The sequence below is a fragment of the Pavona decussata genome, unplaced genomic scaffold, assembly GCF_977016875.1.
Source record: "Pavona decussata unplaced genomic scaffold, jaPavDecu1.1 SCAFFOLD_48, whole genome shotgun sequence".
Taxonomy (NCBI): Eukaryota; Metazoa; Cnidaria; class Anthozoa; order Scleractinia; family Agariciidae; genus Pavona; species Pavona decussata.
Window position 1 is genome coordinate 6,896,293 of NW_028145470.1, and position 14,488 is coordinate 6,910,780.

Below are 14,488 nucleotides of genomic sequence, written 5' to 3' on the forward strand. Positions count from 1 at the left end.
CTTACGAAGGTACAGTATCAAACAACACAAATTGAGTTTTTTTTGACTGACCCAATTCTGAGTGATCATTATTTGGAAGGCTACTGAAGAAGGTTGGACTAGCTATTTGCATGCATTCCAGTAAACAAACTTGATTTAATTAAAAATATTCACTTAGACCGACACTATGTTCAACTTTCGCATCTCATTTGACAAGCATGTATCTTTTAAACGTGATTCAAGTGTAATGTGAACGTTTTATTTTTATCAAAACCACTCATATGCCAGTAAATAAAGGTCTTTTTTCTAGTTGTTGTAATTGGCAATTTTGCAGCACAAGTTGGTTTGTGGGCATTACATTCTAAGACTTATCGACAGCTACTGACGTGACGCAGGTAACGCAATAGCGAGTATCAGTTTGGCACTATTAATTTAAGGTTAAGATTCGACAATAATTGGTTAAACTCGAATTATTAAACGTTGTTTTGACTCCTTATATGTGGGGTGTTTCGGTCAAATGGTCTCTTAACGAAACCTTCCCAATCAGATTCCTTTGCAGAAAGATTTATTGGAAGATTTGCATTATGCAAAATTTGACGAATATTTTCTTTTCCGATCACGCATTTTTTTCCAGACCTTTTCTACCACGTTATTAAACAAGAACGAGAAACAGACAAATGCAATGTGGGGTAAAATAACCATTTGAAGATAGCCTGAGTCAATGTTTTCACCAAGTGGCCACAACATAGCATTTTCCCAACAGTTGCGAATTATGCAAATTTGTTAACGAAGCCTCGCTAACTTTGGTTTTCGTCAGCGCGTGCATAGATTGCCCAGATTTTTTATTTCGTATTAATAAAGACGAAGACCCAAGCTTTATCACAATGTTCCTCTCGAGTCGATACCTGACATACCAAGATGCATTTTAAACCTTCAAACTTACTCAATTTTCGCCTCATCGCGAAGTCCTCAAAATGTCAATTTTTCAAAGAGCCATAAAACCCTCCAAAGTTCTACAAAAGTTTACATAGGTCCCATTGATAGAAAGTAGGTGAGTTATGCTCTTATTCAAAACCGACCTCGCTTTCTAGCGTTGCGTACCGTTTCAACACAAGCGTATTGAACTTGGCTAATTTTGAGTGAAATTTTTGCATAATTAATGAGGCAAAACCCGTTATTTCGTTTTCTCCAAAATTCTCGAAAACTAAAAATTTCCAGAACATTCAAATAATATTTTCGAAGATAGTTCCCCAAAAGTAAACTTCAGGCAAATTATCAGGAGTTTCGATTTTTCAAGCTTGGCCAGCGATTTTCGAAAGTTACAGTCAGGCACTCTTAAGCTCTTCTTATAACAAATTTCTTCGATCGGTTTTAACCTCTTACCGCCAGGATTTGTAAGCCATCCTGAAATTTTTGAAGGTAACCCGTTGTTATTGTTGTTGTTGTTATGTGATCTAAATCGTAAAATCGTGCAATTTTTCTGATTTTAAAGGAAACTTCGGAGATACGTACCATTAAATGGTGTCATTCCGAACTTTGTGGCTTTTATTGTTGTCATTGTCTGGTATTTCTTTTCTTTCCTTTTCTTTTTTTTCTTTTTTGTTTTTCTCCATTTTTCTGAAGAAACTTTCGATTCCCGCCGAAAAAAGTTTTTAGCTTAGCGACACCTGGGGCAATCGTTTTCCATATAAGGTCAAACTACGGTATATGAGCTGATAACCGAGATTTAGTGAACCAATTACAACGCTAGAAATGCAATATCCGAGGCTGAGAATTTAATAAAACCAGATGTTTTAGAGCTGGTATCACTCCTTAAAAAGACAGAAAATTTATCTTGATGTTATAACGTTCTTTGAATTTAGAGAAAAGGGACCTTCAGATTTGACTACGAGTACGACTTTCAAATTTCAAATCAGTCACATCTTCAAAACTCTCACTCTTTCCTTTTGTTTACCAGCAAACAAGATTGGTGTGACGCAAACTAGATTTGAAAAGTCGTACGTGTACTCAATCTCATACTCGTAGTCAAATCTGAAGGTCCCTAATGACTACACCAGGCGACGACTGCATAAGAATGACCAATGACAACACAAACAACTCCCGCGGAAGCCTCACTTCCCTCATCCCATCCACCTTAACACCCCCTCCCACAGTACCCTCACTTACACCGAAAAGAAAAAAACTTCCCTGATTCGGTTTAAAAATTACTCGGATGATCTTGACCGTCCATCGAAAAGATCGCGGCGAATTCGCAGAAACCAAACCTACAAGGGTAAAAACTTTTTTTTGCACTTGAATTGTTGAACAATTTAATAAAGAATTATTACTAAAATCTTTGCGTGTGTTTGGCATGCAACAATTTAGCAGCTGGAATATTTTCATTCGGAGCACTGTATTAAACAAAGACAACAAAAGACTATTTTGTTTATTTACAGAACTGTTTAATCGCCAACAAAGCTTAACTGAAATAACATAATAACCTGGGTTATGGTGCGTGAAAGGGAACACGCGACTCTTTTTTCAATAGGACGTGAATGTTTTAAACCATCTTGTATTATATTTACAGGTAATAACAACAAACGTATTAAGCAAGACATGACTCAGAGATAGTAATGTTTGCGAAATGTGCGTCAGGTGATTATATTGAAAAAAGAAAAAAGAGGCACTTACGCTATACTTAGGGAGTTTGTACATTAATAATTTACCTAGGTAGTTTGAATATTAATGATTTACCTAGCCACTTACCCAGACAGTTTAATTTACCTGGGCACTTACATTGCAGTTTAAATATTAATGATCTACCTAGGAACTTACGTAGGTAGTTTAAATATTAATGATTTACCTAGGCACTTAACTAGACAGTTTGAATTACCTACAAGTAGGCACTTACACTGCAGTTTAAATATTAATGATTTACTTTGGTACTTACCTAGGCACTAACGGGGCTTATATTTTAACATATATAACTACTGTGAGCTACACACAGCCAGTTGAAAAAAGACATCTGCTCAGGATTAACACAACGTACGTTTGCAAACTTGAGGTATGTTCTACAGAGTAGAAAATTGATCTTTGTCTTGTTTCCGTGTTGTTTTCCTTCTTTTTCTTTTCCTTTCTAGCTTTCCTTTTCTCTTTTTTTTCTTTCGTTAGCCTGTCAACATTTTTCTTCACTAAGATAACGCATCGATACGTGCAACTAACACTGGCTTGTATTTCTGGCAAAAAAGGAGAGAACAGTTCACATTGGAGTCGTTTATATCAATCTTTCACCACTGCCAAATTACACAATACGAATCAGTAACTAGACTATGAAAAGTTCCTTATTTTCTTAGCCAGGGAGTAAAGCTGGCGAACCTCACTAGTAAGAGCAAAAATTTATTTGCTTGCTCGTGAGGTTCACCTGCTTTACAGTCCCTCAGAAAAATAAAGACTTGCTCGTAGTCTACAGTAACAAATGTATAATTGAACCGTGGGGTTTTTCTTTTATTCGCTAGAATCAAGATGGCTTTTAAAAAAACTATGTTCCTTGTCTTCGTCATCACAGTGTTCCATGTGGCAGTGATGGCAAAACACTCCGTGGAGTCTGGAGGTAAATATTCATCAGTTCATAACGGCTTAGCTAGTGATCAGAGTTCTACCAAGAGTGGGTGCAGAGAGTAAAGGTTTTTTACCCTAAGCTGATATTTTAGACGGAGAGTGGAGAGAAGTTTTGTTGTGAACTGATAGAGGGTAGACATACGTAGTACGCAGTTTAATGGCCTAGGTCTGAGGAGTCCCTTGTAGCTCAGTAAATAGGTTCGACTCCTGTTGCTGTAACAACCATATATACCTCTAAAGACCTAGAACATTCTTTTTTCTATTTAGCTGAAGGATAACCGTGGATAGATTTTTTTTAATTATTTAAAACAGTGAAAGGCAATTTAACCTACGCTTTAAGAGCGTGTAGCAATAAAAAAAAAAAACATTCACTTCAAAACCTCTCGTACTTAAAACATAAACACACTTAAATTTCCTTTTAAAATAAAACACTCCCAACTTTGTTTGCAAAAAATTATTTTTTATTGATTCGAATTCACCGAATAGTTTCCTTAGTTTGTCTTTAATTTAACTTCATAAGTATTGAGTGTTAGGTGCTCACTCGTTTTCGCTTGAACGCAAACGTTTTCACAGCGATAGAAAATTGGAGTCACTAATCTCGTACCCAGATGCTTTGTTTCGAAGAAAACATCTAAGTCACGTTCTTTCGATCTGATTGGCCAATAGAATGGCACGTGCACATAACTTTTCAGATCTTTGCTTTGCATGCTCGTAGAAAAACTTATCTTGACACTTTTGTCATTTTACTAAAAGTGGTTTCTCATATCGGTTTAAATTTTACGTTGATTAAACTGCGACAAGTTTCATAAACATACAGTTTTTAAATAGTGTTGTCTCTCTGTTCAAAGTCTTGTGAAAATTTTTCTTGGCAATGTGACCCGTATAACTGACTTATACGCGTGATACAGCGCGCACATTTTGGCTACCATTGTCAACGTACAAAGCCTATATTAGCGGCGTCTTTGTTCTTTCCCAAAAACTTGAAATCGTTGATTTTCTTTTTCTGGATACGAAAGGTGAAATATTATTACCGACATTTATAGCGATAAAATTGATATTCAAAATCCATCTTGGGCAATACGTGAGCAAAACCGTTTTGCTACAAATGTTGAGCAAGTGCAGTTATGCTGTGTCACATTCCTGACACATTAATCTCGTATCAAGAGTCCACAGGCTATTTGACCAGCGGCTGGTCGTCAGGGAGAGACTCTGGGGAACTGGAATTTTATTACCGCAGGATTTCAGTGGTAAACAAAACAAACCGTTAGGGGCAGCCAATCGAAACATTTATTTTTTTTCCGAACTCTCCAGAGTCTCTCCTGGCGATCAACCGCTGACCGAAGACCCTAAGGACTCTAGGTTAAGTTCCAGATTGCTGACACATGAAAACGGACTTTACCAGTTGTTCTTTCCCAAAGAGTAACAAGATCTAGGTACGAGAGAAGGGCGTCACTTTATTGCAACTGCCAGAATACTTCACTGTTTCGTTTTCTTGTGAAAATAAGACCTATTGCTATTGAAATTTTTACTGGGATTATAGGGTTTAAATCAAAAAGAAAGGAATTTTGATATTTGTAATAATTAAAAACGATGCCATCCTTACAATAGACAACGGTTTTAAGTTATGAATTCGAACGTTTTTGAACGTATGTATCAAGAATCGTTCAATTTCGCTATTATTTTGCCCGAAAAAGTTTCAATGTTTTACTCCTTTGCTTTACAAGCTATGTTATTTGTCATAGCTCAAGGAAACTCAGACTTGATTGATTGTGAAGCTTTTCAAACAGGATTTTGGAAAAAAAAAAAGTCAAGACGGGGAGGGGATTAGGAGTACTCACGGAGTGGAAAGTTGCTGTTGAGCAACGGTTTATTGACTGTTGAATATAAAGAAAGAGATTAAACTAACAAACAAAAACACAAACAAAAATTAAATGTGTTGTTTAGTCTCTTATTTCTGATAAACCAAGATTATTACAACAGCGTGATAATTATAATTATCGAAAGTTAGTAGATAGGAATTAGGGATTTAACGCCATGTGGTGGTGGTGGAGGTGACGTCACAATAGGCTAGGGATTATCGTCATCAAAACTGATGACATCATAATCTAAAAAATAGAAAAGTGGTGGTGGGGGTGACGTCACAATAGGCTAGGGATTAACGTCATCAAAACTAATGACATAATCTAAAAATAGATTAAAATGATGTAATGGAATTATTTTTAACCATAGCGATCAATTGTGAACATGGGTAGTACACTCTCCATACCTGGAATTGATTTTTACCGGTATCGCCTTATAGCAAGAACTATTATTGTTCCCTCGGATGAAATAGCGTCTCTTATGAAAGAATTTTGCGATCTCCCATAAAAAATTCTTAAAAAGTCTTGTTTTAAAAAAAACGCTACGTTTTCCCGTGGTTCTGATATGCTTCAATAAATGATTGTAGATTTTTTTGCTCCACCGAAGGTAAAACCCTTTGGCCTTTCGGAAGCCTACACTTGGGCAGTGTGAAGTCATTATTTTGCCTGGCGTTCCTTTGGTGAATTTGTGAAGGGTGTTGAAGTCATTCTCGAAGATAACCGGGAGTTAGGTTGTTCATTCATTTGTATACAGTAGTCTATTTTCATTGTCCGTAAGCGTATGAAAAAGCGATTACTGCCAAGCACATTATTCACGAATTGTGAGTTTCAGTTATAACCATACATTTTCAGTGATTCTATTTTGGATGAATTTGATCGAGATTGTGATTTTGTAGGTTATAAAAGGTGAAATCATACATCAGGACATCGGACGCGTGTTTCGATTCACGCACCGTTACTTAAGCTATTATGTTAATTAAGTTGAGCTTTGTCGAGGATAAAACAGTAAAAACAGTCTTTTGTTGTCTTTGTTTATGACTAAGAATATTACGGTTGACCGATTCCTGCCTGCTTAAATTAATTTGCATGTTATGTTTGGCGCGCACTGAAAAAAGTAAACACGCTCAGAATTTACTGAAAATGCTTTATTTAAATCGTTCAACAATTCAAGTACAAAGCAAAGTTCTTATTACAGCGTTAATCATCTTTATCCTCTTCATCGCTAGGGGGATAGAATGTCATTTTTGATGTCCTTTCATCCTTGTGTGTGATTGCTCCACAATCATAACATCGACGGAGAGATTCTTTCGCGTGCTTTCGTTCAAGAGGAATCTTGTGATCACATATAGGGCAAACTTTACAGTTATCTTCCCAAAAGCACTTAGGACATTTCATGACTACGGTATCAATTCCATGTGACAGTGTCGGCACGGATCATGAAGTTTTGCCTGAGCTATCGTTGAATTTTCAGCCGAGTCGCTATTCTCGGCCTCTTCTTCCCAATCACTTTCCAGGCCGCTGTTATGAGACTCTTCAGGTTGGCTATTTTCAGAACTGGTTTCTTCCTCTTCACTGCTGTCCGACAAGTTTTCATCATTGGCCTCATTACCTGATTCTTCCTCTTTATCCTGGTATCCTCTTTCTTTTTCTAACAAATCGCTTAGAAGTTTTCTAGGTTTTGATCAGTCGCTTATTCACTCCGAGCTCTGCCAGTCCATCTAGGAAAGTATTGAGCGCACGGGGTTTGGCGAATTTCCCACCGACCACCAACCCGACCTCCCCCTCCCCCCTAGCAATGAGCGTCAGTAATGCTGTGGTTATTGTTTACGTTCCTAATGACCGTTTTCTTGCTGCTCCTGCCAGTTTTTTTCAACTCCGTGAAAAAAAATAATAACAGGAAATCTGATATTGGAAAATGTATAGGCGAAATACGGCCCTTACCCGCACGTTCTAGTGATAAGGTAGTTACGGCCCTCACTCGCTTGCGCTAATAAGTTAGTTTTCGTGGCCATCATCAGACAGACCAAGGCTGGCAAGATTCCTGTCTTCTCGGAAATTGAAAGAAACTGGCAGGAACAACGAGAAAACCGGTTTAGGAAAGTAAACAATAACCACAATTGACGCTTATCGAAAGGGGGGGGGGGGATGAGGACGGGAATGGGGGAGGTCGGGTTGGTCGGTGGGGAATTCACTACTCTGATACCCTCAAAGTTAAAAATTTTATATTTTTAATTGTGGTGATGGTGGTTATGGATAGATTTTTTTTGCGAAAAATCGACGTTCCAGGATCTGCATTACTGTAAGTCAAAAAACCAAAAACTGACACTAATACTTTAACGTCGAGTTTTTTCGCGGAAAAAAACAAAGCTGGAAAGGTGGGCTCTCAGATCTCTTGTACAGTCTTTAAGCTTGACAAGGTCATTCACCAGGGTGGTCATAGCTTGGCCCTCAAGCAGTACTTTTCTGAAAGCGCCCTGAACGCGCAAAGTGCCTGGCCAGGATCACGTGCGCGTTACCCACATCAACGAAGTGAATATCGAGTTACAGTTGTTCAGTGTCACACTGGCTTATTGATTTTAGCCGTCGCTGCTAAAAACGAATACTCAAAACAACACGGAAGGAACAAAGTCACACGTTTTTCTCCGTTTTACTGATCGACTGCTTCATTTAAGAAGATAAAGGAGCTGTAAAGTTTGATTTGCACTACTTTTTCCTGCGACATCGAAATGGTATGCAAATTTGTTGCACATGTTTCGCAGGCTAATTGACCGGAATAACTGTATTATTTTAGAACAGAATAGGAAAGAAATCTGGGATCGAAAAACATTGAATGGCTGTCTTCAGTCAATCTGATTAGTTTTAGGGCCTAATATGTGATGTTTGGAAACATTCACGAGCTCCAGATGTCAAGTGTTTGTGAATCGGTTCTGTTCTCATAATTCGTGACGTGAATTGCGAGCGGCAAGTATCACACGCATATTCGATCTTCCTTGAGTGGGAAAGAGTTTGAATCAGAGCTTGAAACTTGGAGCAAATAAAGTTCTTTTCTTCGTCTTTCGAGATATGAGATTTAATTTAGAGAAAATGACATACCAGAAACACTTTTATTTTAATGAAAATAGGCATTAGTTTCGAGGCCATTTTGAGTAGCGTACACAAATCTTCATGCTTTAGAAAGCAGCCAGCGAGTTTGGAATGTTTATTGTATTAATTTTCTTGTGAGATGGTTGGTAAGGGTTTGTGTAAAGTTTCAAGTTCATTGGGTTATTTTACACCGTGAACGGTGCTTCGTCCTTTGACCTAAATTTTTTGCGGTTTTCATCGGCCCGTGACCGCACCTAGGCCGCATTTCAAACTCTCGCAATTTTCTCAAAAAATAAAATACCTTGGAACTTTAAAATATTTTTTTCGAAAATAGTTAATTCAAGGGTATCTTCAGGCGAAATATCAGAAATTCGACCAAGTGGTCGATGAAATGCAGTTCTCGATTCTTCCAGGCAGCGGCTCTTAAGTAACGGTGCGTGAATCGAAACACGAGTCCGATGTCTGATGTATGATTTCACCTTTTATAACCTACAAAATCACAATCTCGATCAAATTCATCCAAAATTGAATCACTGAAAATGTATGATTATTACTGAAACTCACAATTCGTGAATAATGTGCTTGGCAGTAATCGCTTTTTCATACGCTTACGGACAATGAAAATAGACTACTGTATACAAATGAATGAACAACCTAACTCCCGGTTATCTTCGAGAATGACTTCAACACCCTTCAAAAATTCACCAAAGGAACGCCAGGCAAAATAATGACTTCACACTGCCCAAGTGTAGGCTTCCAAAAGGCCAAAGGGCTTTTACTTTCGGTGGAGCAAAAAAATCTACAATCATTTATTGAAGCATATCAGAAACACGGGAAAACGTAGCGTTTTTTTTTAAAACAAGACTTTTTAAGAATTTTTTATGGGAGATCGCAAAATTCTTTCATAAGAGATGCTATTTCATCCGAGGGAACAATAATAGTTCTTGCTATAAGGCGATACCGTTAAAAATCAATTCCAGGTATGTAGAGTGTACTACCAATGTTCACAATTGATCGCTATGGTTAAAAATAATTCCATTACATCATTTTAATCTATTTTTAGATTATGTCATTAGTTTTGATGACGTTAATCCCTAGCCTATTGTGACGTCACCCCCACCACCACTTTTCTATTTTTTAGATTATGATGTCATCAGTTTTGATGACGATAATCCCTAGCCTATTGTGACGTTACCCCCACGACCACTTCTCTATTTTTAGATTATGATGTCATCAGTTTTGATGACGATAATCCCTAGCCTATTGTGACGTCACCTCCACCACCACCACATGGCGTTGACTCCCTAATTCCTATCTACTAAAGTTTCCCTCCAGAGTTGTCAATGACTAAAATAACATTTTTCTCGTGGTATTACGTAATGTTTTCAGAGTGTTACCAAAAACAAGTTGCAGCTACCACCGCTGAAAAAGAAGTCATTGATGCGATTTGCAAGCAAAACGACGAGGTTAAAAAACAGCAAGAAAAGGTTAAGAACCTAGTCGACAGAATAGCCGCAGAGATTGAACGTACCAGTTGCTTTGAAGGTAGGCAAAAATGACTTCACATTAATACAGACAGAATCAGTCGGATTATGAATGTTGTGTTACCATAGTTTAAGGTTAATACTTTGAAAGCCGGCAGCAAAGCTATTCGTAGCGCGCTTATCAAAAATATGCTTAACGCGGTTAATTTGGCCTAACCGTGACATGCAAGAGGATACAGTGGAAACAGTATGCTCATTATACGTTAAATTAGAGTCCAGTGTTACACCAAGGTCTCTTGCGGCCTTAACGGGCTCGAGTTCCTTCCCCAATAGAAATAGCCTGAAGTCGCTAACCTTAGCAGTCATTTGCCGGCTGCCGAATATCACTAGTTTTGTTTTATCTGGGTTGAGTAAAAGCTGTTTATCAAAGCACCAATTCCGAATATTTAACAAGTCCTTATTGATCTTTGCTATTGCTTCGTGCTGATCTTGGAATTGAAATGACAGGCGTAGTTTGGTATCGTCGACGTAACACTGCGATGAACAATTTTCTGTCACGGAAGGGAGGTCATTAACATAGATGTTAAAGAGTAATGGTCCAAAGATGCTCCCTTGTGGAACGCCATAGCTAACAGGTAGTTTGGTCGACAAAGTTGTATTTATTCACACGAATTGGTATCGTGAGGTTAAGTAGCTTCCGAACCATTCTATCACAGGTCTGGACGCACCGATGTCCTGTAACTTAGCGGGAAGTATTTGATGGTCAATACTGTCGAAAGCTTTGCTTAGATCTAGAAGAGGCCTAATCTGGGACCTCAAGTCGCCGTAACTTTGAGCGACTTAGGGCGATTTAAGGCGACTTAAGCAAAACACACTGTAAAATTGAAGCGATTTTAAGCGACTTGAGACGATTTAAGGCGACTTAAGGCGATTTTGGGCGACTTAAGGAGAATTTTACACAAGGTGCGGGGAGTAAGCTAGACTGTTGTCCACGTATAGTTAGGCCTATTAATATACCATAGTGGACATATACAATTAATTTGCCTTGTTTAGGTCCCACATGGATATGGAACCCTTACCCTTAAAGGCAAACAGGATGTTCTCGTCTGTGAATGATTTATTGTAATCCACCAATCAAGGAACCAAGCCTTAAAATGCATATAGCTGTTAAGATAACTGGTAAGGCTTCATCATCACAAAGATTTAAAGTCCTCAGTACAGACACCCCAGTTCAGGCCCAGAAAGGCCTTCAATATGACCTTAACTAACACGCATAGACTTGAACAAAATGTGTCCAAGAAAGGAAATAAAATATTGCCTTGATTGTTATTATGCATGCATTATGTATCAGGAAACTCCATGGGTGATCATCCCCGAAAAAATTTGACATGATGCACATTATGCCCACAAGTGATCACATCTGGAATGTTTTGACACATAATTCATCTACAAGAGTATTGATCGGTAATAAATATGTCAAATATGTAAAGAGTATCAAAAATCACTCAATCAATCACAATGGTATATTTAATACACATTAAGCTTGGCAAGCTTATATCAAATAATTTGATTAACTACAGCATTTTGTTACATTCATTAATATAGCACTTATGTCAATACCTGAATTCCTCCAAGCCAGAAATCCAGCTATAAAAATGTGATACGCCTCCTTCTGTAGCGTTTTCCCTATTTAAAAGAAAATATATACCGTTCAACTGATGACAACATAACAGAACAAGAATACGCAAAACAAATTCACAAAAATGTACACAAACCTTGAAAGCATGCATTGGCGCCGCCATTTTGAAGACGATCGTCCCAGCGACCCATCCCAGCATGCATCTCTATTTGTTCCCAGTGCCCACACTTCTTTCAAACGCATGCAACTTGTGAATTCCTAGATTTATTTTAAGAGGTTTTCGAATTATTTCCAGTCGCAGTAGAAACGATGTCCGTAAAAGTGCATTTCTATATAATGGTCAATTACAGGAAACATTTTAGCAATGAAGATATGCGGCAAGAAACTGAATTTAATGTATGTATGAAATCAGAACGAGCTTTAGCTATTCTGAACGCCTGGCACATTTCAGCTTCTTTGTTTGTTTACAAATGCTAAGTCAAATGGTAATGTTGTGAAATGGACACTCATCGCGAATGGATTTGGCACGTCAATATCCAGAAGTTATCCTTTCTTGCATTTATGTACTGTTCGATGGCACCTGATAAGTTTTCCAATCGGTAAGTGACTGATAGTGGATAATTTTAACCTTCATACAGTGTGCACTTAAGCTTATAGAGTTGATCAATTCTTCATAAGAGACATTGACTCTTGATTTTTTTTTAGGACCTAGTTAGAAAAAGTTATTATCTTCTTATCAGAGAAGAAAAGCTCATTTTATTTATTTGTGTTATCCAAAATATTCCAATAAAAAGTTCATGCAGGAAAAGGTTTCCACAACTCTGTTCATGTTTTCCTTTCCATGCCTCAGTAATTGCACATGACCTAAGCCTCGGCACAGTTTGAATCCATTGCTTAATTTTATACCTGCTTTAAAACACACGTGTTAATACCGTATTTATTCCATTAACTACCCCGGGCACTTAATTTTGGGACCATGAGGGTCTCCCAACATTTATTTCGCTTGAACAAGACACAAAAAGTGCAAAATCTAACATAAACGATATAAAAGTTTGTCGAGTATCGTATCTAAAACCAATTTTGGAACACAACTGACACTGATCTTACTTCATGCTGGGCTAGTACAGAAATGTATTTTGTTGGGAAGGGGCAGGGTGGGCTCTTATTTGAGGGCAGGCTCTCATTCACTTTTTGGGCTTTCGGGGTTGGCGCTTATTCGACGTGGGTGCTTATTCATAGGTGGGCAGTTTATCGCATAAATATGGCAAACTGCCAAGAAGGCGACTTAAGGTCCCAGAGTAGGCCTTAGAAGGACAACTGCAGTTAGTTTCTTTTCATCAATGGTTTTTAGGGTTTCGTCAGTTGTTTGAATGACAGATGTTTCTGTCGAATGCCACTGCTTATTTCCGCTTTGTTTGGATGATAAACGGCCTCTCGAGAGTAGATATGACGTAAATTGATCGTGAGCGGCGCGCTCACAGACTTTAGAAAGGACAGGGAGAAGCGAAATCGGTCTATTATTGTTTGGAATGTCGTGCTATCCAACCTTGGGTATCGGCGTCACTTCAGCTGTTTTCCAGGCCAAAACGAAGGGGTCAAACTCGAAGGTAGCGTTAATACTAGACGTTAACGATGGCAAGATAGCAGGTAAACAATCTTTGATCACACGAATTGGAATTTTATCAATCCCAGGGGGCTTTACCACTCGCCATTGACGTGACTATTTTTTGTATTTGTTCGCACTCCACTGCGTTGAAGGTGAACTGCTCTGACAATGGGAAGATTCTCGGAATAAATTGATTGAGAGTATAATTCGATTCCTCTGCTAATTTAGCAATTTTATTGATTGTACTCTTTCCCATATCGGAAAAGAAATTATTAAACTCATCAGCAACAATTTTTTCATCTTTGGAATAATTCCTCTGGGAGGCGGACTTCTTGGGTATGCACAAGCGGATTGCTTTCCAGAGGCAATTAGAGTTGTTTTTGTTGTTCACAACATGCTCCGCAATGAATGTGTTCTCAGCCGTCCGTATTTCACGTTTGACTTCGCGACAAAGATTCTTGTATACAGACCAAGCATGTGGATCTTCGTTTCTTTGGGCCGTACCTTCTTCCATTGGTCCCTAGATCTCATAAGGTCCCGAATTTCGCACGTTACAAAAAGGTTGGGACGTCCACTGGCACGAATTTTGACTATTTTGATAGGAGCATGTTCGTCTAAAACATTGTTGAATAATACGTTAAACGCGTTCAATTTATCTTTAGGGTCATCAAAAACGTCCAAAACGGACCAGGGTACTTGCGAAACGTTGACAAGAAATTGATCGGGCCGGTAATGTTTGAAGCTCCTTGTTGTAATATAAGTTGGCTTTTGACGTTAATTTTTCAAGCGAAGCGTAGTGCAAACAATATCATGATTGCTTATTCAGCACGGTTTGACGGTTGTTTCCTGGACTTGTTGCTCGTTTGAGGACAAAATAACATCTATAAGTGTCTCGGTTGAAGCGGTCACTCGAGTTGGTGTTGTAACCATCTGAGATAGATTATACAAGTGACAAAAATCAAGTAAAGCTCTGGAGTCAGGATTTTTGGGATTTAAAAGGTTACAGTTTAAATCCCCTAAAATGTGTATTGGTTTATTGTGTAAAGACGCAGCAATGAGGCTGGGAGTCAAATCCGTATCAAAACATCTCACTGGTACATCAGGCGGCCTGTAGGCAGTGCAGATAAAAAAAGAGCGAATGTTGTGTACTTGGACCTTAATCCAGGGCTGGTGGAAACCAGCATCCGATAAACCAGAAATATCCCAAAGAACTTCAGTCTCGTAGCTCTGTAGAATATAA

General features: G+C 38.3%; 1 long non-coding RNA gene across 1 annotated transcript; it reads left to right on the top strand.

Annotated features, from left to right (window-relative positions):
• Nucleotides 1–3,430: 3,430 nt before the first annotated feature.
• Nucleotides 3,431–10,064, top strand: LOC146482079 (uncharacterized; the record flags this gene model as incomplete). Its single annotated transcript, XR_014864206.1, has 2 exons — nt 3,431–3,568; nt 9,909–10,064. It is a non-coding gene; the product is annotated as an uncharacterized LOC146482079 (long non-coding RNA).
• Nucleotides 10,065–14,488: the final 4,424 nt, after the last annotated feature.